Source organism: Lissotriton helveticus, chromosome 7, assembly GCF_964261635.1.
Source record: "Lissotriton helveticus chromosome 7, aLisHel1.1, whole genome shotgun sequence".
In the NCBI taxonomy this organism is placed as follows: Eukaryota; Metazoa; Chordata; class Amphibia; order Caudata; family Salamandridae; genus Lissotriton; species Lissotriton helveticus.
Window position 1 is genome coordinate 686,384,487 of NC_136068.1, and position 27,303 is coordinate 686,411,789.

The window sequence follows — 27,303 nt, forward strand, 5'->3', positions numbered from 1 at the left end:
TGGAAAAGGACTATTGAGACCCCAATGTAGTCATCTGATAAGCAGCCAGACAGGTGTGTGAGAAGGGTATGCTCTGTAAGATTTCTCCCTATGACCAGGACTGAAGGTAAAGGCCTACTAGTTTCCCTGTTGGGTGAGGGAACATCACCCAGGAAAACCAAGACCTCCTTCCCGGAAGCCTGTCTGTTTGCCAAGACCATTGTGCCCTGTGAGGAAGAGGAGATTGTTGGAGGAAGTGAGGTCCAGTGGGAAGCCCTGCCAAGAGGACTCCCTGAGCAAGGTGAGGGAATGGCTGTGAAGCAAACGGGTAGTTGCCCATGTGCCGTGTTGGGATGGTGACCCCTTTATGCCTGGATAGGGCAGCCGTGACTGACCCGTGTGTTAAGCATTGCTAAGCCCTTATTGCCTGGCTGCGGTGACCCCCGTATGCCAGTAGGGGCTACTGGTAAAGTTGCTGCTGATGGAGCACTGAGACTCGTAACCATGATGGTAGAGATGAAAGTCCATGGGTCGCACACTACTCCACCCACCAGCGGGTATACCCCAGGAGCATCACGGTAAATGCAGTTCTTCAAAGCGAGTGCGCTTGTCGTAGAATTCGAAGTGTATAAGCAAAGTTGCAGCACCAACTCTGGACACCGGTGTTTCAGGATTATTTTCCTTTATCAGCAGAGTATAGGTAGTTTACAGGGGTTTGCTGTGCAGGCTGTCAAAATATTATCAGGTCTGGTACCTCTCACGGCGCGTAGGTGCGTTATCCGGGCTCGTCAGCCCAATGGCTCGAGGGAGCCATATTTAAATGAAAGTCCATGGGTCGCACACTACTCCACCCACCAGCGGGTATACCCCAGGAGCCTCACGGTAAATGCAGTTCTTCAAAGCAAGTGCGCTTGTCGTAGAATTCGAAGTGTATAAGCAAAGTTGCAGCACCAACTCTGGACACCGGTGTTTCAGGATTATTTTCCTTCATCAGCAGAGTATAGGTAGTTTACAGGGGTTTGCTGTGCAGACTGACAAAATATTATCAGGTCTGGTACCTCTCACGGCGCGTAGGTGCGTTATCCGAGCTCGTCAGCCCACTGGCTCGAGGGAGCCATATTTAAATGAAAGTCCATGGGTCGCACACCCCAAATACTTTCTCTACTGATGAGGGAAACTATCCCGAAACCCGGGCCATGTCTCGGGTCTAGAGATCTTGGGAACAACAAGTACTTACTTGCACCAACTTTGGTGAACCACTTATGAACTTTGTTTCAACTCTTCAAACCACACGCGCTTCACAAACCAGAGTGCTTAGGGGCGATCCGGAGGAGAGGCTAGCGGTGTGCGATCCATCATTGATTTCATGATGGTAGAGACATTTACGCAGGAGGAGTCTGCGCCGATTTATCAAGTACCTGAGCAACCCCATATGCCGGAAGGGGCTTCCAGTACCTATGTTGCCAAGAAGTTTGGGCTGACCCATAGGAAAATAGTAAGGATTAGTTGGAAGGTCACGCTTGTACAGCGAGAGAACTGCTCCTGACTGACCCCCTGCCCCGCCCAGGACTGCAGAGGATGCTGCGTATGATGCCACACCCTCGTTGTGCTGCATTCAGGAGCTGAAGAAAGGACACTCCCCCACTCTCTACTCCCTCCCATGGAAGGCTGACTTACTGCATCTTCACAAGTTGGGAGCTGCTCCAATGGATAAGCCAGCAGCGCCGCTCAAGAGGGAGAGCCTGTGCCGTGGGTTCTGCTGCATGGGCCGCAAGCAGCCCGACTTTGATCAGGAACAGAACTCGCATCTATAAACACTGAGGGCACCCGTTGCAGCACAGAATTTTCCAGTGCTGCAGGAATAAGACGTGAGCTGCGCCTGTTGAGCCCATGGCGACTCAGTGCCAAAGGTGCTTTAGTACCATCAGCACTTGTGACAGATTCCTGAAAAGTCAAAGGGAAACTCATGAGTACGACCTATTAGTGAGCATTCCCCGGATGCAGCCACCAGTGAATGGGTAATAACAACAAGCATGTTACAAGGAAGCTGGTGGGACAGAGATTGGCCTGACAACTACTTGAGCCCTAACCTCAAGGGGATTGTGTTAATGCTTGCACATATCCTTATTCCTTCGCACGTTTAGAGATACAAAACAAAATCCTTTTTTTTCTCATAAAATATTTGACTGGCAATTGATTTATTATTTGCTCTTTGAGTTATGAGTCGTGTGCACTTACCTGTGTCCACACTTCTACCACCGCCTCCTGAAGGAGCCGATGACTGCTTGTTCACAGCTACCACTGAGAGGCAAGTGCAGAAAGGTTACTTGGCCCAGTTGCTCTCAGGATCCTTAGAAGGTCAGGAATCGAGACATCAGGAATAAAAGGTATCAACAACCATGGTTGGGCCTTGTAGTCACTGTGTGCCCTGTGGCTCACTCAATCAGGTTCTGGCATACACCCCTGACCAGGCGTGTTTTATCCCTCAACGTCAGATGAGTGACAGCACCAAACGGGTCCTTCACCTTATTGAAAAGGCCTCTTGAATACATGGAGAATACATGTTCCTGACCATTGACGCGGAGAAGGCCTTCGATAGAGTCCACTGGCCGTACTTAGAAAATGTACTGACACACGTGGGGTTGGGAGAGAAACTGCATACACACATTCTCAATTGTTATCGATTTCCTTCTGCTTCTGTGCAAGTCAATGGACACACGTCGTCCCGTGTTAGCATAGGTAGAGGCACGCGACAGGGGTGCCTCCTCTCACCCCAGCTCTTCACGATCAATATGGAGCCTTTGGCTCAAAGGGTCCGATGTAACCCCCTAATCACCGGAATTAGATTCATTGGACGATGTCCTGGTCACACTCTTGGAACAGCTCCCTGCATTGAGGGCCTTTCTGGCACAACTGGGAGACTTTGCGCAGGTCTCTGGATTTAAGGTCAATGTGGAGAAGTCTGTCGCGCTCAATCTATCCTTGTCGCCTTCCACACTGGTGCGCCTCAGATCTCAACATCCAATCCAGTGGGCGGATGAGACTGTCACATACTTAGGCATTCAGTTGGCACCCACGCCTGAGCGCATGCATAAAATAGACACCGCCAAGATCCGGGCTGCTGGAGTGGATGTGGAAGCGGGGTACACTGGTGAACCTCCTTTGGGACTGTGTCCAAATACAACCCTATTGGTCCCAAATTCTTGATGAGATAGATAATCACCTCTATACCCAAATAGAGCGATTCTCTGCTTAGGTACTGCTATGCCTGTCAAACCTGCTCACATAACCACTTAAATCGGGACATGGTCGGCGGATTGCGATTGCCCTGGGCTCTCCCATACAGAATATCTCAATCCACTGTAAGACCCCCCCCCCCAGGTACCTGCTTCACGGGTTGGCTGCAGCGCTTATGGTTGGTTTTGGGGATGGAAAAGATTACACTCACCCTGGCAGGGAAGGTTTCCTCCTTTGTCGACCTTTGGCAGCCTTTTATATCTCTCCTGACTTCAGAATTTCGTAAACTGACTTGTCCGAGGTACTTACGCCTCTTCCACCTCTCTGCCCCACACACCTCAGAGAACCAAGATGCTCAGCGACAGACTGCGAATTAGTGGGGCCCTTCACTGACAATCGCTTTGTTGGTCGAGACTCAGGGAAGGGGGAAGGCTGGGTTTGGAAAGAAAAGTCCTTCTTTGTTTTTGTATTGATTGTTTCGTTCTGTTTCATTGATTATCTTCTCGCTAGACATCCAGGGCCGATTCCGCCTACAAAGCAATGTATGTATGGCTCAGGTGGGTCTTCCACTTTTGTGCAATGAATATTAATTAAAAAGATTTAAACCTAAAATATCAAGAACAAGTTTAAATGGTCCAACAAATTATTTTTACCTGGCAGCACACATGCAAGGATTTGATTCAAAATTCCAAAGTGTAGTCACTACACATGCAAGTAATAAAAACATTAGGGCTGTTTTAATGAAAATAAACAATTTGGGTAAACAATGCGTAATTGCCTTTACTTCATGTTCTTTAATCCCAACAGAAGAGAAGTATTCTGTAATAGAATGGGAGCATCAGATGTGTTGGGGGTTTGGAACACTTTAGGCAATGTATTTGGGGCACCTATGTTAAATTGTGCACTGATCATAAACCTTTGACTAACATCCTTACAACAAAATGTTTATATGATGCACCTGCTCTGCTAGCCAGATTGTCTGTTAGATTACAAATATGATGTGTTGTACACCCCAGGTGTAAACAATTGAGTAAGTCGTTTACCACTACCCATGAAGAGTACACCAATTGAAAATGTTGGAATATGTTATGTGGCAAACATTGATGACATACAAGGTATTTTATGTGAGGAAAGGAAGAGTGCCTGCCAATAGGCCAAAATTCTACAGGAGGTGAGAAGAATGATAATGGAAGGATGACCAGGCAAGAAATATAGGAAAAGATGTGTGAGTTTTTTGAGAACTATTTGTTGAACTCAGGAAAATCAAGAGGATTGGGAAGGTTGCACCACTAGTCTGTGTTTGGCAGAAATTATTGGATATTTGGCATGAAGGCAATCCAAGCATAGTTCACATTTAAGAAAAAAAAAAAAAAAAATATATATATATATATATATATATATATATATATATATATATATATATATATATATATATATATATATAATGAAACCGTTATGCTGGTGGTTACATTTGGATTAACACATTGAGAGGAAAGTGAGAGATTGTGTTTATTGTGACAATTCGGATGTTAGAAGTTACTCTTAGACCTCCGTTTTGTCCCATGAACAGTCCTGAAAAGCCATAAGGGAGGATTGGAATAGATATGATGGGTCCTCTTATGGTTGACGGTAACCAAAAGTATTTGATTATTATCATGGATCATTTTTCATAATCACCAGAGATTTAGTTGACAAAGCTGATTCTCAGGCGGTGACATTTTTTTTTCGGTTGAGGTACTTTTGAAGAAAAACCTATTGTAAGTGACAATGTCCACACTTTTGGTTGGATGTCTTTAAAACTTGTTAAGGTGGAATGGTATTATGCATAAAACAACTCCAGTATGTCATCCTGCAGGTAATTGTGCTGTAGAGATCTTTAGTCAAGTAATGAAAGGATCAGTCCAATTGGCTATAAATAATATGATTGATTGGAAGAAGGAGGTGTTCCGTATGTTATGGGCATATAGAATTTCCCCATTTAATACTACTGTCTGTAGTCCATTTGAGTTGAGAGGCAGGACAACAGTTTCGAAGGATAATTTAAGTTGGATGTGAAAATCTATGGAAGTTGGCTGGTCTCCTGAGATGATTAAAGACAACATTGCGGAAGTTCAGACCATTTCCAAGAAGTATTATGAGTGGAACACACAACAGCAAGGCTGTTTGTATAAAAATAAGTGCTTTTGCTAGAGTAAAATGGCAGGGCTTTTGAAGGGTCAATCAATATGTTCACAACCTTTGCCAAGTAAAACCGGTGTTGCGCAATTTGGTAAGTTTGTCAGATGGGAAAATATGGCATTTGAATCGAGTTTCCTTGTGTAGTAATGGAAGTGTGACGGAAGCTGCATCTTACCACGAGGATTCTAAAGGTAAGAATGACAGCATGTTAAATGTTGCTAGTGATTCTACTGATGTGCCTCAACGTGGAAAGGAAAGAATACAATGTGAAGCAGGACCAAGCTTCAGAGAACAATGTGAGTTGAACGCTGGTTAGGAAGGAATTACTCAAAATACTCTGGAATTAATTCCTCAACATAGTTTGGAAGAACAGGAAAGGAACATGTTCCTTGTGAAAAAATTTGTATTGGTGAAAAGGAAGAGAATGTTTGGATGGATTGGTAAAAAGCCAGTGAAGTCTAAAGTTTATTGTTGTTTTTATGTTCTGAATGTACATTATTTCGTTTTGTTGAGGAGTATGTTATTGTGCATGTTTTATATTTCTATTTAGCTTGTAAGATGTTTGGATGGATTCACAGTGTTGTTATAGTCGATTTGTAAAGAAAGGGGAATGGGTTGCATTGGACATATTACTGGGGTTGAGCCTGTGTGGACACGCTAGTCAGATTCCTGCTATGTAATAATGGAATGCTAGAGGCTGGGTGTTCGAGGAGGCACAGAGATGGGCTGTGGCAGCCACTTGACAATCCGCATTGAACTGTACCATGGGTTTTTTAGAGAATGCAGTGCTCAACTTCTACTTTCAACTGTATCTTTCCTTAAGGATTCCCTCATTCTACCCTCCTCAGAAAAAAAATCAGGAGACACGGTTTCTTTGATGATCTATTTCCTTCCATTGTTAACATGCTAAAAAACTTAGGAGAACGACTATATAAAGGATAAGCGATCCTCAAAAATCAAAATTCAGTAAGAGTATCCACTAACAACCAATCCTGAACCATTCTTCCATTTAAAAAAAAAAAAAAATGTAAGGACTTGTACGTGAATACTCCACCACCCCTTTTTTTGGTCTCACCTATGCAGCTCGCAACCACTGTGTTGGAGTGACCTCTTGGAATCACTCCGGGCTTTTGTTGAAACTCATGCATGTTTTGCACTGTTTCCTATTAGTACTCGTGCCTGTATGGCGTTTCCCTGGCGGGACTGAGCAGCGGCGACATCTGTTAGCAATTATCGCGCGTGCCGCTGCTCGCTCCCTTAAGGTAAATGCCGTACGTGCATGACTTTTACTTTCGCGGCCGCAGGGCTGCGCGTGTCTTTCAGCCCTTGTTAATTTTTTAAGTGACCCGCATCCCGCCCTTGTGCATGCTTTTATTAGCTCTGTTTTCATTTCGTAATTCCAGGCCTTGATCACTCTGCTGCGGGTCGCTGGGACTCTGGCATTTGCCACAATTTACTTTACCGTTGCAGTGCAGTTGCACACTTGTGTTGAAGTGCGTCAGATGGGGCCGTGGTTGTGCAGCATCTCCTGAAGCAGGTCCGTGTCTGGGTATGAGTGACGATGGCTTGTTAATTGTAAAATCCGGATCTTCCATTCACAGTAGAGTCTCGTCGACGGCAGCCTGTCACTCCAGATGTGGTGGTATGGAATCTAGGTAAGTGCGTTATCTTTACTGCTTGAGTGATAAACCCGTAGTGATAAACCACCACACAGTAAATACATAAACATATATTCAAAAAATCACCTTCTTCCTATTCTCTCTAGTCTATATCGGTCACTAAGCAGGGATGTCACTGAGGGGGCAGAGACTCCTCATGGGGTTTTACATCCGGGTGGGAACTGGAGGACAGAGTGACATCATATATGGATTAGGACAGTCTGCCACTTGGATGTGACGTCACGCAAGAAACTGATTTCGGATTCTGATTACTATTCCGTGAAGAACTAGGGGCTATTAATACTTCTGCAATTACACCCTCAGTTTTCTACACTTTATCGGGTATATGCCGTGTTTTCAGGAGCACACACTTCATGGGGGTATTACTACAAAAGCCTGCCTGTAGTGTTACCATAGGACAGTGATACTCGCTTGAGATTTACATGTGTCCCCCAGGCAGCAGCACCGGGCTGCCGTTTACTCCACGTGACACGAACATTAAAAAGATGTTAAATAAACAGCAAGCATTTGTTTTCAGGTTACTTGCAGCTAAAGAAATGAAATAACTAGTGTCCTTTTGCAGTTTAACTTTAGGAACATGTTCACTTTTAAAGACCTCAAACATGTAAAAAAGATATAATAAAGTGTCTTTAAAATTCAAAAAGAGTTTTTCATTAACATGGAGAGCTTCAATAAATCACAGTGCAATCGAAAGTATTTTTTTTAAAGTGATAATTTTCAGACCTGAATTTCTCCACCCCCATCACCATACCAATATTGATCTAAGAGGCTAACTAGTTATGTGCACCCTTGAGCATCCCACGTTGCTAAAATACATGAACGGCTTTATGATGCCTTAAATAAAACACAGGAGAAGGTTGTGTACAACACACATCGAGAAGTCTTGTATTTTGAGGTCCTCTTATGTGATAATGCCTAGGATCACACAATTTGGTCAAGTGAGGAAGACAGGTTACAGGTTCTACATTGTGTAATTCAATTCAGCCACTAGATGTAAAACTTTCACTCCCTCTACACCCACCTTACACCACTCCCCAGTATCACCCTAGATAACCACCCTGCTGGCATTAGTGCAGCCATCACTCATACCACAGACCAAACTTCCTGGCCCCTGTGAAAATGTTTGCAAGTACCCATGCTATTGGAGAAGCTTGAATTCTGACTTCACTCCAATAGGTCTCGCTTTTGGGACCTTATAAGTATTTAGTTATGCAGCACAATATCCTTGGTGCAACAACATCAACTGTTGCATGGCTAAACACTTATAAGGTCCCAAAGGCGAGACCTATTGGCTATGCCAATGCTTGCTCATAATATCCTCTGAGAAAAACACAGGACCCACCTCACTTAAACCCACTGAAGCTGACGAATAGAGAGGCCTTGTTTCATTGATGTGCCCCAGCCCACCCAGTTGTACTTATTGTGTCTTCACATAAATTGTCAGCCAAAGTGACCAACGCACCCACTTCTCAAGTGAAGGAGGATGGTTGGCACTGCGACAGCTATGCCGCCGCCACTTCTTGCCAACCATGGCCCACTGATGTCACACTGCGAACTAGAGAAATGCTGTAGTCTGTGCCCCACATCCCTCTGAACCATCCAAAAGGGCAAAAAACAGGAAAAGAGGCAAGGTATAGTGCATGTTTATATCCACCTGGTTTGGGGTGGAACATGTTTTTCATTATTTTTGAAGGATTGTAAGCTTATAAACCTGTCTGGGAAAGGCATAAATGCCTTGTTTGTACTGAGAGAAAAAAAGTAAGGGAACGAACAGGTCAATGATGTGGAGAAATCTTACATTTTCTTCCTCAGCAACTGCAGCCTAGAGATGGAACAATATAATGACACATTCTAGGTAAAAGTTCATACGTCTTCTGCAAGTCTACATTAGAACTTTCAGCGGAAATTCTTCAAAATATTACTTGGGGGAAATGATGTAGGTTTCGTTAAAAAAAATGCTTTTTAAGCAAGACTCTCACTGATGTCACACAGTGTAGTTCACAGAAACTATGAGGAGAGTAGTTTTTGAGCGGTCTCTGATTGGGAGCGAGAATGAGCAAGAGCAGAACAAACAAGACATCAGAAACTCTATCCATTTCTAATGAAACAAGCATTTACAATGCAATAGGTCTCGCATTAATTACGTTTGAGCTATTGGCATTGCTAAATGTTGCAACACCAATTGCAACAAAAGTCTAAAAATTATAGGCCAAAAAAATTTGTTTTTATTTTTGTATAACAAAAAGGAGGGGAGGAAAGGGATCGGTTATGATCCTAAGGGCTGAAATTACCACTCAAGAAGGTGAGTGGAAGGTCCAAAACACAGTCGCAGCCCTGGAAAATGCAGACAACAAAAAGAAGACTGGGTTGTTCCTAACAGGAGAAGAACGTGGTCACTAAGGTGTAAGGGGCAGTGCTCAATGGAGAACTAACCCTGGGTATCCATTGTGTTGGATATAGTGGCCTCACACACCCTTGCGAGTGTCATGCTTCATCATAGGCAATGCTCCTCGTTGGGCAGGCGGAGCAATGCCCAACGGGCACACCTCGAAGAGGGGCTCTTTATCGGAGATCTTTGTATCCAACTGCCTATGGGTGAAGTGAGGGTGAGGGGCCAGAACAGAGTAGGCGGTGTGAGTGAGGATAAAATGAGGCACGGGGTACCGGAAACCAATTTTATTCTGGTGGTCCCCCGCCGCAAGTAAAACAAAGATTAGTCTGTACTCGCTGGAACTTAAGTTTCCATATACGAGACAGTACTAAGGTGTGAAAAGTTTGGTCAACATGTTTCTCGCTTAAAGTACATTGACATGCGATTCTTGAGGACCTAATATATATCAACACTACTATCTACAAAAACATGACCTACATAGGTGTCAGTTCACAAAAAAGCACACAAATTGTACTACCTGTTTAACACCTGCTCTTGCCTAAATTGGGAGACAAAAGAGTCCGTTACCACAGGTAAGTGACAAAATGCATTCCCTATAGTGACCGTGCGCACAAAGTGACATCGTGACATACTAGTGATAGGTACAGCTAGTATGTGGCTAAAACCATAGTGGGAAATCCAAATATGGGTGTCTTAAAAACAGTAAAAACATATTATTGTTGCAGCAGCATTCATACCTGGCAAGGTAGCTGGATGAGCAAGAGCAATTTACTCACCTAATAGTTAGAGTTAATAGGTGTCAACAGTGCCCAGCAGGTCTGACATCAGGGGAGAAGCCATTGTAACTAAGGCTGAGAAGAGGTGTAGAGGTGTTAGAGCGCCTCATAGAGTGTGTCTGAGGCAAGGGCATGTTTAGCAATCATTGTGTATTGGAAGCAGCCAGCTCGGCTACCGGCTTTAGAAACAAAATGCATGGTCTCTCGTGATCCCGTGTGTATAGCTCCAGTATAAGGGATCCATTGGGTTGCCAACAACCACGTATAACAGTGGATGTGAATGGGGAGCAGCCGACTAGGATGCAAGCTTTCAAAAAAACGTGTGTGGTCTCTCGTGAATCACGTCTATATGGCTCCAATATAGGGGATCTATAAAGTTGTTGACCAACAAGCAGATTATAAGAGTGTCGGTAAGACTCATCAAAACCAAGATACCCATTGTATCTCGTAAAAAGGGAAGATATGTGAACCGGAGTCGTGATGGGACTAGTTAAAGGTCGACATGGTACCTAGTGAAGTGTCTGAACTGCAAGGTGCATGCACAACACATAAGGTTTGTCTGACTGTACGGCTAAACATAACAAAACATAGAATTTGCCTACGTCCTCAAGCGGACACTCATATGGTCGCGCCTCCAGTGATGGCCCTTGCTGGTTTGTTAGAGTCGAGCGGATAGCCACGATATCCGTTAGAGTAAAAGTCGTTGGCACCTTGTGAAAAACCCTCCCTACACTCAGCGTGGGGGTCAGTATGAGCCCCCGATAACCCCATGATGGCAAGTAACAGCCATAAGATCATCTTCTCCACCAATGACACTTACTTCGTCTGCCTGAGTCAGCATGCTTCGTGCCTACCCATCGCTGCCGGGCCCGGATAGTGAAGAGCCGGCTCGGCGGCAGCGTAGATATACCGGGATGGTTGTTGCTGTGTTCACATCCCGGAAACGAACGCTGATGAAAGGTCATGTGATGATGGCTGCGATTGAAGCGGCCATGACACAGTGGAGTCAGTAACCCTGAACTGTACTCGAAAGAGGAATGAAGCGCAAATGTGGTCCCCGTATTGATTCACAAGTGCTGATGCACAGGGGAGGTGTATAATGTTGTAGACCATTACAAACTGAACAACCATCTCGACTGCATTTGTCTTAGTGATATGGCATTGAAGGTGGGGCAAAACCATCAATAATGCCTGGTTAGTTTGTGTAGTATATCATGACATCACGCTGCGTGTCTACAGTAAGTGACATGTATCATAACATGGATATCAAAAAGAGGGGTGGGCATTGCTGTGTTCACACCCCAGAACCGCACGTTGTTGGTAGGGCATGTGGCAATGGCTGTGAGTGAAGCTGACATGATGGAATGCAGTCAGTATTCAAGGGTTGGAGGACTAGAATGAAGTATTGTTGAGAACACGAAGGGGTTCCCCCGTGTTGTATCACAAGTACCGAATCACGAGGGAAAAAAAAAAGGCGTTGGTTGTTATGAATCAATGCAACATAAACAACGGTTGTGAAAGCCTTCTTCACGTAGTTATATGGCATTGATGCCATAGTTAATTGGTGCAGTGTGGAGTGGCCTCGAGCTACGTGTCAATACAATAATAGATGGCATGTAGGATTATGTGAGTCTCAACCACCAGCATTATCACCCAAGTGCTCCCCTTAATTTTGGGGTAGCTATGGTAAGCATAATAGTGCCACTAGGGAGTGGCTGACAGTATGGAAATTTTGCCAATGTGGTGTGGTGTACCGTCTTTAAAGTGCACTCCATGGAATGTCCTTGTTCAACCCACGGCTATCTGTAGCCAAGCGGTGTATCCATCTCTGTTCCTTCAGGAACAGGTTATGTTTGGATTTGTCTGAGGTAGCTTCCAGAATTATCCAGAAGAGTGAATCAGCCGTGTGGTTCTGTTCCACATAGTGTTTACACATTTTGGAATTTGTTTTCTTGCACCGGAAGTTGCTTCTATGTTCAGAGATACCGGTTTTTATGGGGCGGGAGGTCATACCCACATATTGTAGTCCACAGGGGCATCGCAGCAGATATAGCAATACGAAGTGTTGCAATTCCTGTGCCCCCGTAGTTCCCATGTAAAGGTATCTGTCAAGAGGATCGTCTTGTGTATTGACGTATAAGGACATGCACTACAGGAGCCGCATGGGTAGTGTCCCTGTACAGGTGGTAATTGCCATAAGGTGGTTTGCTTGGTTGCATCCACTTTCTTGGGTCTAGTATGGACTTAGATGTCCTTGATATTCCAACGACTTTTACTCTAACGGATATCGTGGCTATGCGCTCGACTCTAACAAACCAGCAAGCGCCATCACTGGAGGCGCGACCATATGAGTGTCCGCTTGAGGACGTAGGCAAATTCTATGTTTTGTTATGTTTAGCCGTACAGTCAGACAAACCTTATGTGTTGTTGTGCATGGACCTTGCAGTTCAGACACGGCACTAGGTACCATGTCGACCTTTAACTAGTCCCATCACGACTCCGGTTCACATATCTTCCCTTGTTACGAGATACAATGGGTATCTTGGTTTTGATGAGTCTTACCGACACTCTTATAATCTGCTTATTGGTCTACAACTTTATAGACCCCCTATATTGGAGCCATATGCATGTGATTCACGAGAGACCACAAACGTTTTTTTGAAAGCTTGCATCCTAGTCGGCTGCTCCCCATTCACATCCACTGTTATACATGGTTCTTGGCAACCCAATGGATCCCTTATACTGGAGCTATACACACGGGATCACGAGAGCCCATGCATTTTGTTTCTAAAGCCTGCAGCCGAGCTGGCTGCTTCCAATACACAATGATTGCTAAACATGCCCTCGCCTCAGACACACTCTATGAGGCGCTCTAACACCTCTTCTCAGCCTTAGTTACAATGGCTTCTCCCCTGATGTCAGACCTGCTGGGCACTGTTGACACCTATTAACTCTAACTATTAGGTGAGTAAATTGCTCTTGCTCATCCAGATACCTTGCCAGGTATGAATGCTGCTGCAACAATAATATGTTTTTACTGTTTTTAAGACACCCATATTTGGATTTGCCACTATGGTTTTAGCCACATACTAGCTGCACATATCACTAGTATGTCACGATGTCACTTTGTGCGCACGGTCACTATAGGAAATGCATTTTGTCACTTACCTGTGGTAACGGACTCTTTTGTCTCCCAATTTAGGCAAGAGCAGGTGTTAAACAGGTAGTACAATTTGTGTGCTTTTTTGTGAACTGACACTTATGTAGGTCATGATTTTGTAGATAGTAGTTTTGATATATATTAGGTCCTGAAGAATCGCATGTCAATGTACTTTAAGCGAGAAACATGTTGACCAAACCTTTCACACCTTAGTACTGTCTCGTATATGGAAACTTAAGTTCCAGCGAGTACAGACTAATCTTTGTTTTACTTGCGGCAGGGGACCACCAGAATAAAATTGGTTTCCGGTACCCCGTGCTTCATTTTATCCTCACTCACACCGTCCACTCTGTTCTGGCCCCTCACCCTCACTTCACCCATAGGCAGTTGGATAAAAAGATCTCCGATAAAGAGCACCTCTTCGAGGTGTGCCCGTTGGGCATTGCACCGCCTGCCCAACGAGGAGCATTGCCTATGACGAAGCATGACACTCGCAAGGGTGTGTGAGGCCACTATATCCAACACAATGGATACCCAGGGTTAGTTCTCCATTGAGCACTGCCCCTTACACCTTAGTGACCACCTTCTTCTCCTGTTAGGAACAAACCAGTCTTCTTTTTGTTGTCCGCTTTTATTTTTATAGCAATGGTGGCATGCTGCGCTTTAGATGAATATGTGTAAAAGTAAAGTGCGCCATACTGCGATTGCTACAATAGTTAATTGTGGATGCGTTAACAATTGATGTGTGCACTGATGGCTGGTGGTGTGTGTGCCTGTAGAAATTGTGCAAGGATGGCTGGTGGTGTGTGTGCGCCTGGTGGAAGTGTGCACTGCCGGCTGGTGGTGTGTGTGCCTGTTGAAAGCGTGCACTGACGGCTGGTGGTGTGTGCCTGGTGGAAGTGTGCACTGCTGGCTGGTGGTGTGTGTGCCTGTTGAAAGCATGCACTGACGGCTGGTGGTGTGTGCCCTGGTGAAAGCGTGCACTGACGGCTGGTGGTGTATGTGTGTGCCTGGTGAAAGCGTGCACTGACGGCTGGTGGTGTGTGCCTGGTGAAAGCGTGCACTGTCGGTTGGTGGTGTGTGTGTGCCTGGTGAAAGCGTGCACTGACGTCTGGTGGTGTGTGCCTGGTGGAAGCGTGCACTGACATCTGGTGGTGTGTGCCTGGTGGAAGCATGCACTGATAGCTGGTGGTGTTTGTTCCTGGTGAAAGCGTGCACTGACAACTGATGGTGTCTGTTGAAAGTGTGCACTGACAGTGTGGTTGTGTGTGGTTGTGTGTGTATGTGGTTGTGTTTGGTTGTATCTGTGTGTGTGGTTGTGTGTGTGGTTTTGTGTGTGTGGTTGTGTGTGTGGTTGTGTTTGTGTATGTGTGTGTGGTTATGTGTTTGTGGTTGTGTGTGTGTGTGTGTTTGTGTGGCTGTGTGTGTTTTGTGTGTGTGTGTGGTTATATCACAGCATAACCATTAAACCTGGACGTTTTTACTCATAAAAAGTTCATACAAACTGATGATAGGGCCTTTTACTGGCTTCACAAACACTGCCTGCTGCACGTGTCACAGAGCTGCCTCGGTGCGGTATCCTTGGTGCAAAACCTTGCAGGACGCCTTGATTTTATTTCTTATAAAATGCCAAGAATGTTTTAGAAATCCAAACTTCTGTTCACTAGCTCAGGGAAGGATAATAAAACATGCATTTACATTGCGGCCAGCCTTCATGTAATACTTGGCTGCTTTCTAGGTAAACAAACCCCACGCTCGCACTATAGCCACCGGGTTGCGCGCACTGAAAGAACAAGCACTGGCAAAATCAGCAAGTTGAGTGGGCACCTGCTAAAATATGGTGCCCGTGTTAATAATGCTGAAAGTTTAGCGCGGCGCCCGGGGGCAGGACAGCAATGAGAAAGCTTCCTGATGCATGGCCAAACAAACAAAGAAGCATAGTCTGACAACCCTTGATAAAAGAGGCCGGAGAGGATCGGTGAAGAAGTGGAGTTCCTGAACCAGCGACGAAAGCTGGAGGAGGGGCCACCACTGAAGCATTGCAGGTCGCTCTTTCTAGCTGAAAAACAACATGCCATGCAGCACAAATGGAGCTTTCATGAAACACAGTTGTAAACAAGAAGAAAGCCCCTTTGTATGGGAGTCTGGGAGAGTGGAGACATTGTGCTAGTCCAGCTGCAGCACTTTAATTTAATGGCTTGCTGAGAAAAAAAAAACCTGGTATGACGCAGCACGCAAATATGAAAGATTGGCACAAATTTAGAACTAAAAAATGATTTACTGTTTTTTCTTGCTGGCAGTCAACATCCAAGGAGGGATTTTGGGGATGAGAACTAAACAAAAGGAATTTTCACTGACACTGAATAGAACTCTTCTTTCCCTGTGCATTGCTTCTTTCAAGTTTCTAAGCGGCTGTGCCTTATTTAATTATGCATTTGTTAATTTCTAAAGTGCATACTTCAGATTCCAAGAGATGTTGACTGCCTACATTTTGGTGAACTATACTGTAAGGGTTGGAGTGGAACCGATATTCCTCCACCACTGCCACTGGTGGTTATCTTTTTAGTTCAAAAGCGAGTGAAATAAATATGGCCAAGGTAGGCCTTCTTGTAAATTCTTCTTTTGCTAAGCTGTATCTACAGCTGCTGTGGCGGGTGCGAGGAAGAGGGGAGAGGGAGAGGGGGGCGGGGCGGGTTACATGTTACATGAGGACACACATTCATTTTTGTTTGGCACAGGGATATTAAGTGATTTTCCCAGAATCACAGGATGTTCAGCATCATTTATTGTTCCAAAATAGAACACATCCATTTTGGAGAGGTATCCAAGTGAAATGAGGAGCCCAGTAGCAAATTGCAGCTGCCGAGTCCTTCAAAAAGAAGGTAAAATTAAACCCAAACTTCAGGATTGCCATCACTGTCACGCATCCTGTTTTGATAATATTCACTGTCACATAGCCAGATATTTTCATCAACAGCACTTTGGGTTTTTGGTCATGTAGATTTGCTGTTCTAATTGCAATGGTAAAGTGCATTTCATGATATCAGTGTTGGTAACGTGCAGCACAAAGCATGACTATGTTGGTCCCATGAAAGTAAATAAAACTACTCGATGCACTGCGTTGCTGGAAGGGGGTTGTTTTTTTTTAAACTGACTTCAATCGCTTTTCTGTTTAATGTTTACTTATAGGCCATTATAGGCAATGTGTGGGAGGGGACGCCACACTGCTTCAAGGAGAGCTGAAAAAAAACAACTAAATAAAACATTAGGGTAAACTGCAGCGCTTGTAATGGACTTATAGAGTTCTTCGGATGGCAAATGGTGATCACTTTCACGGCCACTTTGATGTTCTCAGTGGCCGCGCGGCTCACTGAGAACATCATAGCGGCCGCGAAAGTGATCACGCAGGCTGACAAATGGTGCGCGCACCCGGCGCACATGCACTGTACGGTAAACTGCAGCGCTTGTAGCGGACTTACAGAGTCCTTCAGATAGCAAATGGTGATCACTTTCGCGGTTGCTTTGATGTTCTCAGTGGCTGCGCGGCTCACTGAGAACATCAAAGCGGCCGCAAAAGTGATCACGCAGGCTGACAAATGGTGCACGCGCCCGGCGCACATGCACTGTACCCGATCCACCTGCAGCCTTTGGGAGCATTTTCAAAAGCCCCTTACTAAAGATCTCGCATAGCATCGCTTACGCTATAGCTAGGCGAGACCTAAAAAGGGTCTGTGTTAGAAATGGGGTCTCTAGTTGGCGGCCCCCTGTCCAAGAAGGGACCCACACTCTAGTCAGGGTAAGTGTGTTCACACTAAAGGTTTACCTGTGCTCACCCTCTGGTAGCTTGGCGCCCAGCAGTCCAGCTAAACTAAAGAGGCTATGTGTAAAGTATTTGTACACACACACTGTAACACAGTGCGCCACGAAAGTACTCCACACCAGTTTAGAAAAATATCTCATCCGCTGAAATGTAAATCCCATTTGATATAATGGGATTTATATTTCTGAGGATGGGATATCCGTCACCATTGTCACCGAGTCACCTGTCTGCCAAGATCTAAATCAGACCCGAAGTATCTCACTCGAAAATGTGACATAGCTTAACCACGTTTTAATCACAATTCTGAATCATATTTTCATTTTGAGTGCAATATCATTAGTTCATCAGTTACGCCAATGTGCAACCTAGAAATTGTTCTTTTATAGAAATTGTTTTACATCAGATTTGCACATTAGGAAATACTTCAACACTTGGACGGAAATAACTTGAAGATCATCACCTCTCACTACCATGTGAACACTGATTAAGGCCATGGCAAATTAGCGCTCAGCAGGTATTGTAGCAGTGCAGCTAGTATAATAGAATAAAACCGACTAGCCGTCGATGAGTATGTATTTCAGAATTCATGGATTTCTCATCAAAGGCCGGCTGGGTCATGAGTAGTGGGTTATTTGGTACAATTACATTTTCTAAACACTGTGACTTGCACATGTATGACATCTAGCGGTGGAGTTTGGTATGATTGTTGACGTTTTGAAAACCGCCGACTAGAGTTCAACTGCCACATGACGAACCTTCCTTAATCTGCGTCTTGATCGTGGTGGAGACTAGAGGTCATCAAATTCACCGGAAGTGCTGTGCAGAGCCAGCGGTCTGGTTTGGGCCCAAGAGCCAAAGGAAGAGTCGAGTTGTCCAATGTCACACTATCTGAATGGCATCACAAGAACATGTAACATATATCATTGCTAAACATTCTTTAATCATATATAAATATGTTTTATTCCGTTATTATACTGTGTTGAGTTACATGTATTAAAATGTGTCGTTTCTAAACAAAGATTTAATTTTGAAAGAAATAGTGCCTGGACGAATGCTCCTTGAATGTGCCACAGGAAGAAAAACAAGCATTAGAAATGCAATCGGGCTCGGATTTATTTGAGTTTGAGCTAATGGCATTGTAAATGCCAATGTCTTTTTGCCATGTGTTATGGAGTGTGTGCATGTGGTGTGTAGTGGAAGTATCTTGGTTGAATTGTAATTTTACCAATGGTGGCATGCTGTGCTTTATATGAATATGTTTAAAAGTAAAGTGTACCATACTGCGATTGCTTGGTGGAAAAGTGCACTGCCGGCTGGAGGTGTGTGTGCCTGGTGGAAGGGTGCACTGACGGCTGGTGGGTGTGTGCTTGGTAAAAGCGTGCACAGATGGATGATGGTTGTTGGTGTTTGTGCATGGTGAAAGCATTAATTGACGGCTGGGGGGATGTTGTGTGTGTTGTTTTCTGTGTGCTGGTGAGTGTGTGGTGGTGAGTCTGTGGGGGTGAGCCTGGGGAGTGAGTGTGGTGGTGAGTGTGTTGTGTTGAGTGGTGACAAGTGTGTGGTGTTGAGAGACTGAGGTGTGTGGTTTGTGTGTGCGTTATGTGTGTGTGGTGTATGTGTGTGTGGTGTTTTCTGCACACTCACACACTGCCCCTACACATTCACACACTGCTCACCCGCACACTCCCAATGTCACCCTGCATAGTCACACACTGTTTACCCTGCACACTCATTCTGCACACTCACACAATGTGCACCCTGACACACTGTCTCTGCAGTCACTCTGCACTCACTGTCACTCTGCACTCACTGTCACTCTGCACTCACTGTCACTCTGCACTCACTGTCACTCACTGTCACTCTGCACTCACTGTCACTCTGCACTCACTGTCACTCTGCTGTCACTCTGCACTCTGTCACTCTGCACTCACTGTCACTCTGCACTCACTGTCACTGCACTCACTGTCACTCTGCACTCACTCTGCACTCACTCTACAGTCACTCTGCACTCACTGTCACTCTGCACTCACTGTCACTCTGCACTCACTGTCACTCTGCACTCACTGTCACTCTGCACTCACTGTCACTCTGCACTCTACAGTCACTCTGCACTCACTGTCACTCTGCACTCTACAGTCACTCTGCACTCTACAGTCACTCTGCACTCACTGTCAATCTGCACTCACTGTCACTCTGCACTCACTGTCACTCTGCACTCACTGTCACTCTGCACTCACTGTCACTCTGCACTCACTGTCACTCTGCACTCACTGTCACTCTGCACTCACTGTCACTCTGCACTCACACTGCACTCACTGTCACTCTGCACTCACTCTGCACTCACTCTACAGTCACTCTGCCCTCACTGTCACTCTGCACTCACTGTCACTCTGCTGTCACTCTGCACTCACTGTCACTCTGCACTCACTGTCACTCTGCACTCACTGCCACTCTGCACTCACTGTCACTCTGCTGTCACTCTGCACTCACTGTCACTCTGCACTCACTGTCACTCTGCTGTCACTCTGCACTTACTGTCACTCTGCACTCACTGTCACTCTGCACTCACTCTGCACTCACTGTCACTCTGCACTCACTCTGCACTCACTGTCACTCTGCACTCACTGTCACTCTGCACTCACGCTACAGTCACTCTGCACTCACTGTCACTCTGCACTCACTGTCACTCTGCACTCACTGTCACTCTGCACTCACTGTCACTCTGCACTCACTGTCACTCTGCACTCACTGTCACTCTGCACTCACTGTCACTCTGCACTCTACAGTCACTCTGCACTCACTGTCACTCTGCACTCACTGCCACTCTGCACTCACTGCCACTCTGCACTCACTGCCACTCTGCACTCACTGTCACTCTGCACTCACTGTCACTCTGCACTCACTGTCACTCTGCACTCACGCTACAGTCACTCTGCACTCACTGTCACTCTGCACTCACTGTCACTCTGCACTCACTGTCACTCTGCACTCACTGTCACTCTGCACTCACTGTCACTCTGCACTCACTGTCACTCTGCACTCTACAGTCACTCTGCACTCACTGCCACTCTGCACTCACTGCCACTCTGCACTCACTGCCACTCTGCACTCACTGCCACTCTGCACTCACTGCCACTCTGCACTCACTGTCACTCTGCACTCTACAGTCACTCTGCACTCACTGTCACTCTGCACTCACTGTCACTCTGCACTCACTGCCACTCTGCACTCACTGTCACTCTGCACTCACTGTCACTCTGCTGTCACTCTGCACTCACTGTCACTCTGCACTCACTGTCACTCTGCACTCACTGCCACTCTGCACTCACTGTCACTCTGCTGTCACTCTGCACTCACTGTCACTCTGCACTCACTGTCACTCTGCTGTCACTCTGCACTTACTGTCACTCTGCACTCACTGTCACTCTGCACTCACTCTGCACTCACTGTCACTCTGCACTCACTCTGCACTCACTGTCACTCTGCACTCACTGTCACTCTGCACTCACGCTACAGTCACTCTGCACTCACTGTCACTCTGCACTCACTGTCACTCTGCACTCACTGTCACTCTGCACTCACTGTCACTCTGCACTCACTCTGCACTCACTCTGCACTCACTGTCAGTCTGCACTCACTCTACAGTCACTCTGCACTCACTGTCAGTCTGCACTCACTGTCAGTCTGCACTCACTGTCAGTCTGCACTCACTGTCAGTCTTCCTGCACATAAACAATTTTCCCCTCAACACAGGCACCCTTGCACTTTGTGTTAAGGGTGCCTGCAATGGCGCTAGGAAGCTAAATTTAGCCCCAGCGCAGGGGGAAACGCAGGGCTACACCACATTCTTGTAAATATGGGGCAGCCCTGCGTTTCTAAAGTGACAAAGCTTGTTGTTAGCCTTCTTGGCTTAACACCACGCTTCGCCACTTTATTGTAAATCTATTCTGTCGTATTTTAATGAGCCTTTGTGCTAATTAATATGATGTTATTGTGAGTTTTCAGTGAATTGTAATGTACAAAAAGCCTGAAATCATTTAAAATAAGCCAAAACTTTGCATAAAATAAGGCCACAGACATGTTGTTTCTGCTTGATGGAGATAATCTTTCTAAGGTACCTGGGGAATCAAGCTATTAGAGTGTTTTTTTACCTCAGAAACTAAAACACAGTTTAGTTTTAAGTGTCATTTAAAATAAGCCACACGCATGTTTTGCAAACACCATGAAGGAACTTCATGTAGTTTCCTTGTTTTATCTATTTGCCATTTCCTTGTGAGAATTACTTTTGCGACAATTACTGTGCCATATATTTGTATTTAGCCCTACCAAAGTGGTTTAACAAAAGATATACGTCACAGAAAACAGTTAATGATCTCGTGCACGAGGCGTGCATAGAAAACCTAAAATTGCTGAAAAATATGCATGCCTTTGCTACAACGCACAGAAAAACTCAGCAAAATGTTCAATACAATGAAAGATTCTGCATACATTTTCCAGCTTGGCTCATTGCCTGTGTTCGAGTAAGTGATGTTTATCGTGCCAATCAGTGTAGGAGGGCATGTGTTCATGGGCAAAGGCAAGGATAAATAAGGGTGCCCTAAAAACAAACCTAAGAGAGCGAATAGTGAACTTTGAAAAACGCTGGCAATGAAAAAACAATGTAATGCAATCCATGACCCCGGTTTACTTAAGGTTTCCGAGGCACTTGCAAGGCGCGACTGCAACACACAAGAGGCTGACCATTTAAGAGGGACACGTGCGCAGCCCTAATTATGCTGCATAAGGCAAGTAAGTGTCCGTCGCACTTGATTTTTCCCAAATCCTTCCCTAAAGTTCTCTCATTGACCCAGGAACTGCCTGCAGCTCGTTTGATGACAGTGAAATGACGTCAATGGCCTGCCCATCGCCAGCAGCCTGGCCTGGGAGTGCGGTGCCGCGTTCTGCGTCCCAGCATCTGCCTCACACAGTTTCCCGCACCCCAAGGACAGCATTCCTCCCCGCAGCCTGCTAAGCAACTGTTTGAAAACGTGAGAATAAATAGACAGTTTCTGATTGCGCTAAAAACTCTGCGCTGCCTAATTGTGCAAGCTGTGTAAACACGGTGGCCCCTGCCCTGCTCTCTGCAACTGTCAGGCTGAGGACCACACAGACAGCGCCTTTTTATTGATACAACAAGCAGGTGTGACAAGCACAATAGGCCGAGAGCCATAGGCTGCAGGGTAATGAAAACATTGACAAAGCCCGTCATTTTGGCTTTTGTATAGTGAAAAGATTGTTATTCAGCAAGCGCCCCTCACATAGAAACAACCCCCCGAACAGGTACAACACAGGCAGAAGATTGTGAGCTGAGGAACATCACCGACGCAGCAGCTCAAGGGAGCTGAGCGCTGCTGAATGGTGAACGCGCCCGGCCATCTGGATTCACTTACGGAGGCACCCTGACAGCTCCTAATTATAATTAATGTACTTCTTTGCGCGAGCACGAACGAAAAATGCCCAAGATGGCGGAACAAAACTACATTTACCCTATCACTTCAAGCCTATTAAAACGACAACACAACGAAGACAAATCACTGGCCTGATGACAGAACACGCTAAGGAATGTGTGGAATTTGTCTCGCCAAAGCCCTAGGAGATACTTCTTTTTTCTCTTCTTTAACATTAGGATCTCGAAACTCCTCCCACTTTCAGTGGGGAGGAGTCCGAGCCCTAAAAATGGCATGCACTTAATAAATGGTCAGTAATAATACAAGGAGCAGATTCGCAATCTATTAAACTAACCCCCAGATTCATCATGCTCCTCTTTTGCGAGTCCTTAATAGCGATTATTGAGGAATCGCTATTAAAGACTCGCAAAACGGGATGCATGTAGAAATCGCAAAATTTAAAGCGATTTCTACTGCTTCCTTATTTGCGATTCGCTAATCGCAATAGCAATTAGCGAATCGCAAATAAGGAAGTGATTTCAAGGGTGCCAGGGTGTCCAAAGGACACCCTGTAGCACCCCTGAAATGGTGATTTGCACTGGTGTTGCGCACACACATGTCCAAAGGACATGTGTGTGTGTGTAACATCCAACTTAGAAAAGTTTTCGCTATTTACCACAAAGTTAGACTTCGCGGTAAATAGCGGCCCAAGATTGCGAATTCGCAATTCTAAAATGGTTCATGAATTGCATTTAAGGAATCTCAAGATTCCTTAAATGCAATTCCTCGCAATTTAGCGATTTCAAAATTTGCGATTTTTGCATTTGGGATGATGAATCCCAAATGCAAAAAAAGCGCTCGCAAAGGGCCAGATTCGCAGAATCTCGCCCTTTGCGAGCCGATTTTGGCTTCATGAATCTGGCTGTATATTTTTCTTTTAATAACAAAGATGTCCGGTGATGTATAGTTTTTTACACAGGATTGTACTTTGACCCACACTGGGTTCTGCAGTTTCACCTTAGTCTACTCTAGAGATCCTGCCGTTACCTCTTCTTTAGTTTTACCGTGAAGTTCAAAGCTTCCTTCATTGTTGTCTTTGGAAAGCTGCCATTGCACGCACTTCACAGTATTTTCGATAAACCCATTACAGGAGGCTGCTTTGGCATTTTGTTCATATAGAAGCATATGGCTGTTCTGTGGCTCGTCTGCCAGTTGGGGCCAGCCTTGACTGCTGATAACTTCTCCATTCATTCGATGCAGACCTCTGGCTCTAGTCATGCATGGGCCTTGCTCGTCCCCAAAGGTGACGCACAGCAACGCAAGACCTTTAGTTGGGTTTACTAAGCCATGCACAGCCATCTTGTGTGGCTTAGTAAATCCAGAATATCACACGGTAGCATAAATTGCTGCCTTGTGTTACTCTGCGTTGGGACAGTGTTCCTTGGGTGTTCCCATGCATCCACGCATGGATTTTGGCGCATTCCCAGATTTACAAAGACCTGTAAACCTGAGGATGCATCAGAAGGGCAGGCCTTCCCAACAGAGGCGCAACGAGGAGAAATATCTCTATTTCTCCTCATTACTCCTCTTTGTATGCGGGATGAATTCTGCAGCACGCACACACAAAGGAATACGCCTTTAACAAATGTTTTTGTGAAGCAAGGTATCCCTTCCTTCACAGAAACAATCCAGCTTATAAAGCAGACACTCTTGCACCATGGAGCAAGGGTACCTGCGTTGGCGCTAAGCAGCACACAGTGCACCAGTGCAGGATTGCCTCATATCTCAGTAGATGTGGTGACCTCCTGCGGTCTCCCTGTCGCACTACACGGCAAACAGCCTTGTGAAACCTTTTAGTAAATCTGGGCCTGAGATTCTTACCTCTCTTCTTTGACCCAAGTGTTGTGTTCAGGCCCATAGATGCTAATAGGATGACGGTAAAATAACATTTATGTTACTTTGATAGTGTATGGCAAGGATGTATGACATCACAACGCATGCTTTTACTCCGCATGCCATTACAACGCAGTTTTTAAAACGCAAATTGTTACAACGACTTGTGATGGGGGGCGCTGGATAATGGAATAGTTTAATTTTCTATTCCAACTCCAGTCCGCGTGGATAGTAGGGAAGGTGTTGGATAGAAAATGAAACTATTCCCTATCCTACAGCGCAAGTCATTGTAACGACTTGCGTTGTAATAGCTGCGTCGTAATGGTAGTGCAGAGTGAAAGTTGCGTTGTAAAGGATGTTCCCCGTATGGCAATATGCAAAGCAGTGGCATGGTTCCCTGTGAATACTTTCAATGTGCAATATGGTTTGCGATAGTTGCTTGGTGAGTTGCTCTAACAGGGCAGGGCCTTGCAGTAATATTGCTTTAAAATCACAACTCCCTCCTCTGTATTGTGAAGCCTGCCACCCAATGTGAAGAACGTGAATCTGTAAGAGATTCATGGCGCAAAAGAATGACTCATTTGCCTGCAATGGTTTTGCAACATAGTAACTGTTATAGATTCACGTCTGTCTGCCCTTCATCTCTGTAATGAAGACGAAAGTTGAGAAGCATGGTGTGAGCTCAACAGCGATAAATTGAAAATGGAATAGAATAGAACCCTGGAGAAATCCAGGCATCGTTTCTCATCGGGAGGGCATTTGCAGCCGACCGGTTGTCTGGAATTTTAACAATTTACCCTGATTGAAGTGGTGGGTAGCAAAGTGTTCACTGTGGGAATCCACACCGATGCAAGGCTAAAAAAGCAATCTTAAAGTACAGAAACTTATAAAAAAGCCCTGAGAAGATATGGGCTGTATCAGATTCCACCAAAAGACACATCAGGCTTCCTGATGTTCAATAATCTGTGTCATGCATGACACTCAAAAGGCAAACCCCGTTCTAGCACCTCATCGTTCCGCAGAGGTACCAGCCCAGTAGCACCAGAAAAGGCACTGATTTTGCTCACAGAATGTTATGTTTTTGCAGACCTAGTGCAGCACCCAGCACAAGCACTAGGTCTGGGGCTGACTGGTAACCTGGTCGTGGTGTGATACATGGACTGTTTTCTTCTAAGATAATTCCCTGCGGACGTTCGTTCCTTCCTTAGCCAAGAGAATCACATGGCACGAGAAGGACATAAAAAGAAAGATAGGACAAGTAACGGCTGTTTCTGTTCTCACAATGGAGAGGATTATTATAGCATGCCCATCTGAGGCTCTGCTGTCAACTCATTTGCGGCTAAACATATAGGCCCCTATTTATAATTTATTCACACACCGCAACTGCGCCACGCTGCATGAAAGGAAAGGGCATGAATGTGCTGAATTTAACATTATACTGCACATTCTTGTCTTTTCCTAGCACTGGCGCACTTTTGCCTGCCTGCCCCCAATGCAGGCACACTTGTGTCATGGTGCAAGAGTGCCTGCATTGTAGACACAATCCTAGGAGGCATTTTCCGCTTTCTATGTGTGCTGCACGATGCAGCATATACAGAAAGAGGAAAAAATGAGGAGAAATAAAGATATTTCTCCTAGTTATGCCTCACCTGGAGGGACGTAGCATTTTGACACATTCCTAGTTCTACTTCTAATGGTAAATCAGGGAATGCATCAAAATCCAGGGGTGGATATGTGGGAAACACCCTCGCTCCACCAATGAAATGCCTCCCTGCTGCAAATTATGGCAAGGCAGTGAGTTGTGCTTGAAAAACCGGGTTTTAGAACCCAGCGGCGCCAGGGGAAACGCCCAAAGTCTCCGGGTCCACCTGTCTTAGAATACAGAGACACGGGGTACTTCTTGGCGACGTCAAAGATCAAATTTATTAGCTGCAGCCAGTGACAGAGATCCTAGAAGTACAACCCGGTGTATGTTCTCAGGAGACTGCTCAACTTTACAAAGCAAGCCATCCCTTTTTATCCCAAAAATTGTGCTTCAGGCAGACATTCCTTATTTACAGTTTGACCACTCGCATGTTTCCACGACAAAAGCAGGAGCATGATGACAAGCCCATTTTTCAGTTTGTCCAGCCCAAAATTAATCATAATAAACATTCTTCTTTCTAACAAGCAGGACAAGAACCCATAATAAAAGACCTCACCCCAAATCATAAATAGGCCATAAAAGAAGGAACAGAAACAGATGAGAAGCAAGATAGAAGGGTGTGTGCATGTACCATAAACTCAGCAATGTCCTGCTCTTTGATCTCTATCTTGACCAGCTAAAGGGCAAGAACTGGTTTGGCAAGGTCAGCTTCAGGCAGCAGGGTCAGTTCACTTCAGGTCAAACAGGAGTCAGTAAAAACTCAAGCTAAGGTGTACGTATCCCAGAGACTTGTTCAGCTACAGTCATAGCCCTATGTGAGAGCAACCACAAAATGGCTGCCATGCACAAAATGGAACCCAAGGGTTTCAGAACGAAATCGTCAAATACACAGTGAATCCATCAATGTGACGTGACGGAAACACTCATGCTTGCTGAGCTCACTGTTCACGGTTCGCTGTTACCAAAATCGTAACAGAACCACGACCATTACGACCCAGGGTCAGAATTCACGGAACCTCAGGCCCTCCTTTTGCCCTTACATAGGCAATGACCTAAACTCCCGTCAATCTGAATCCAGGTCTATACTCATCAGATCATCAAGATGTTGCTGTAGCATC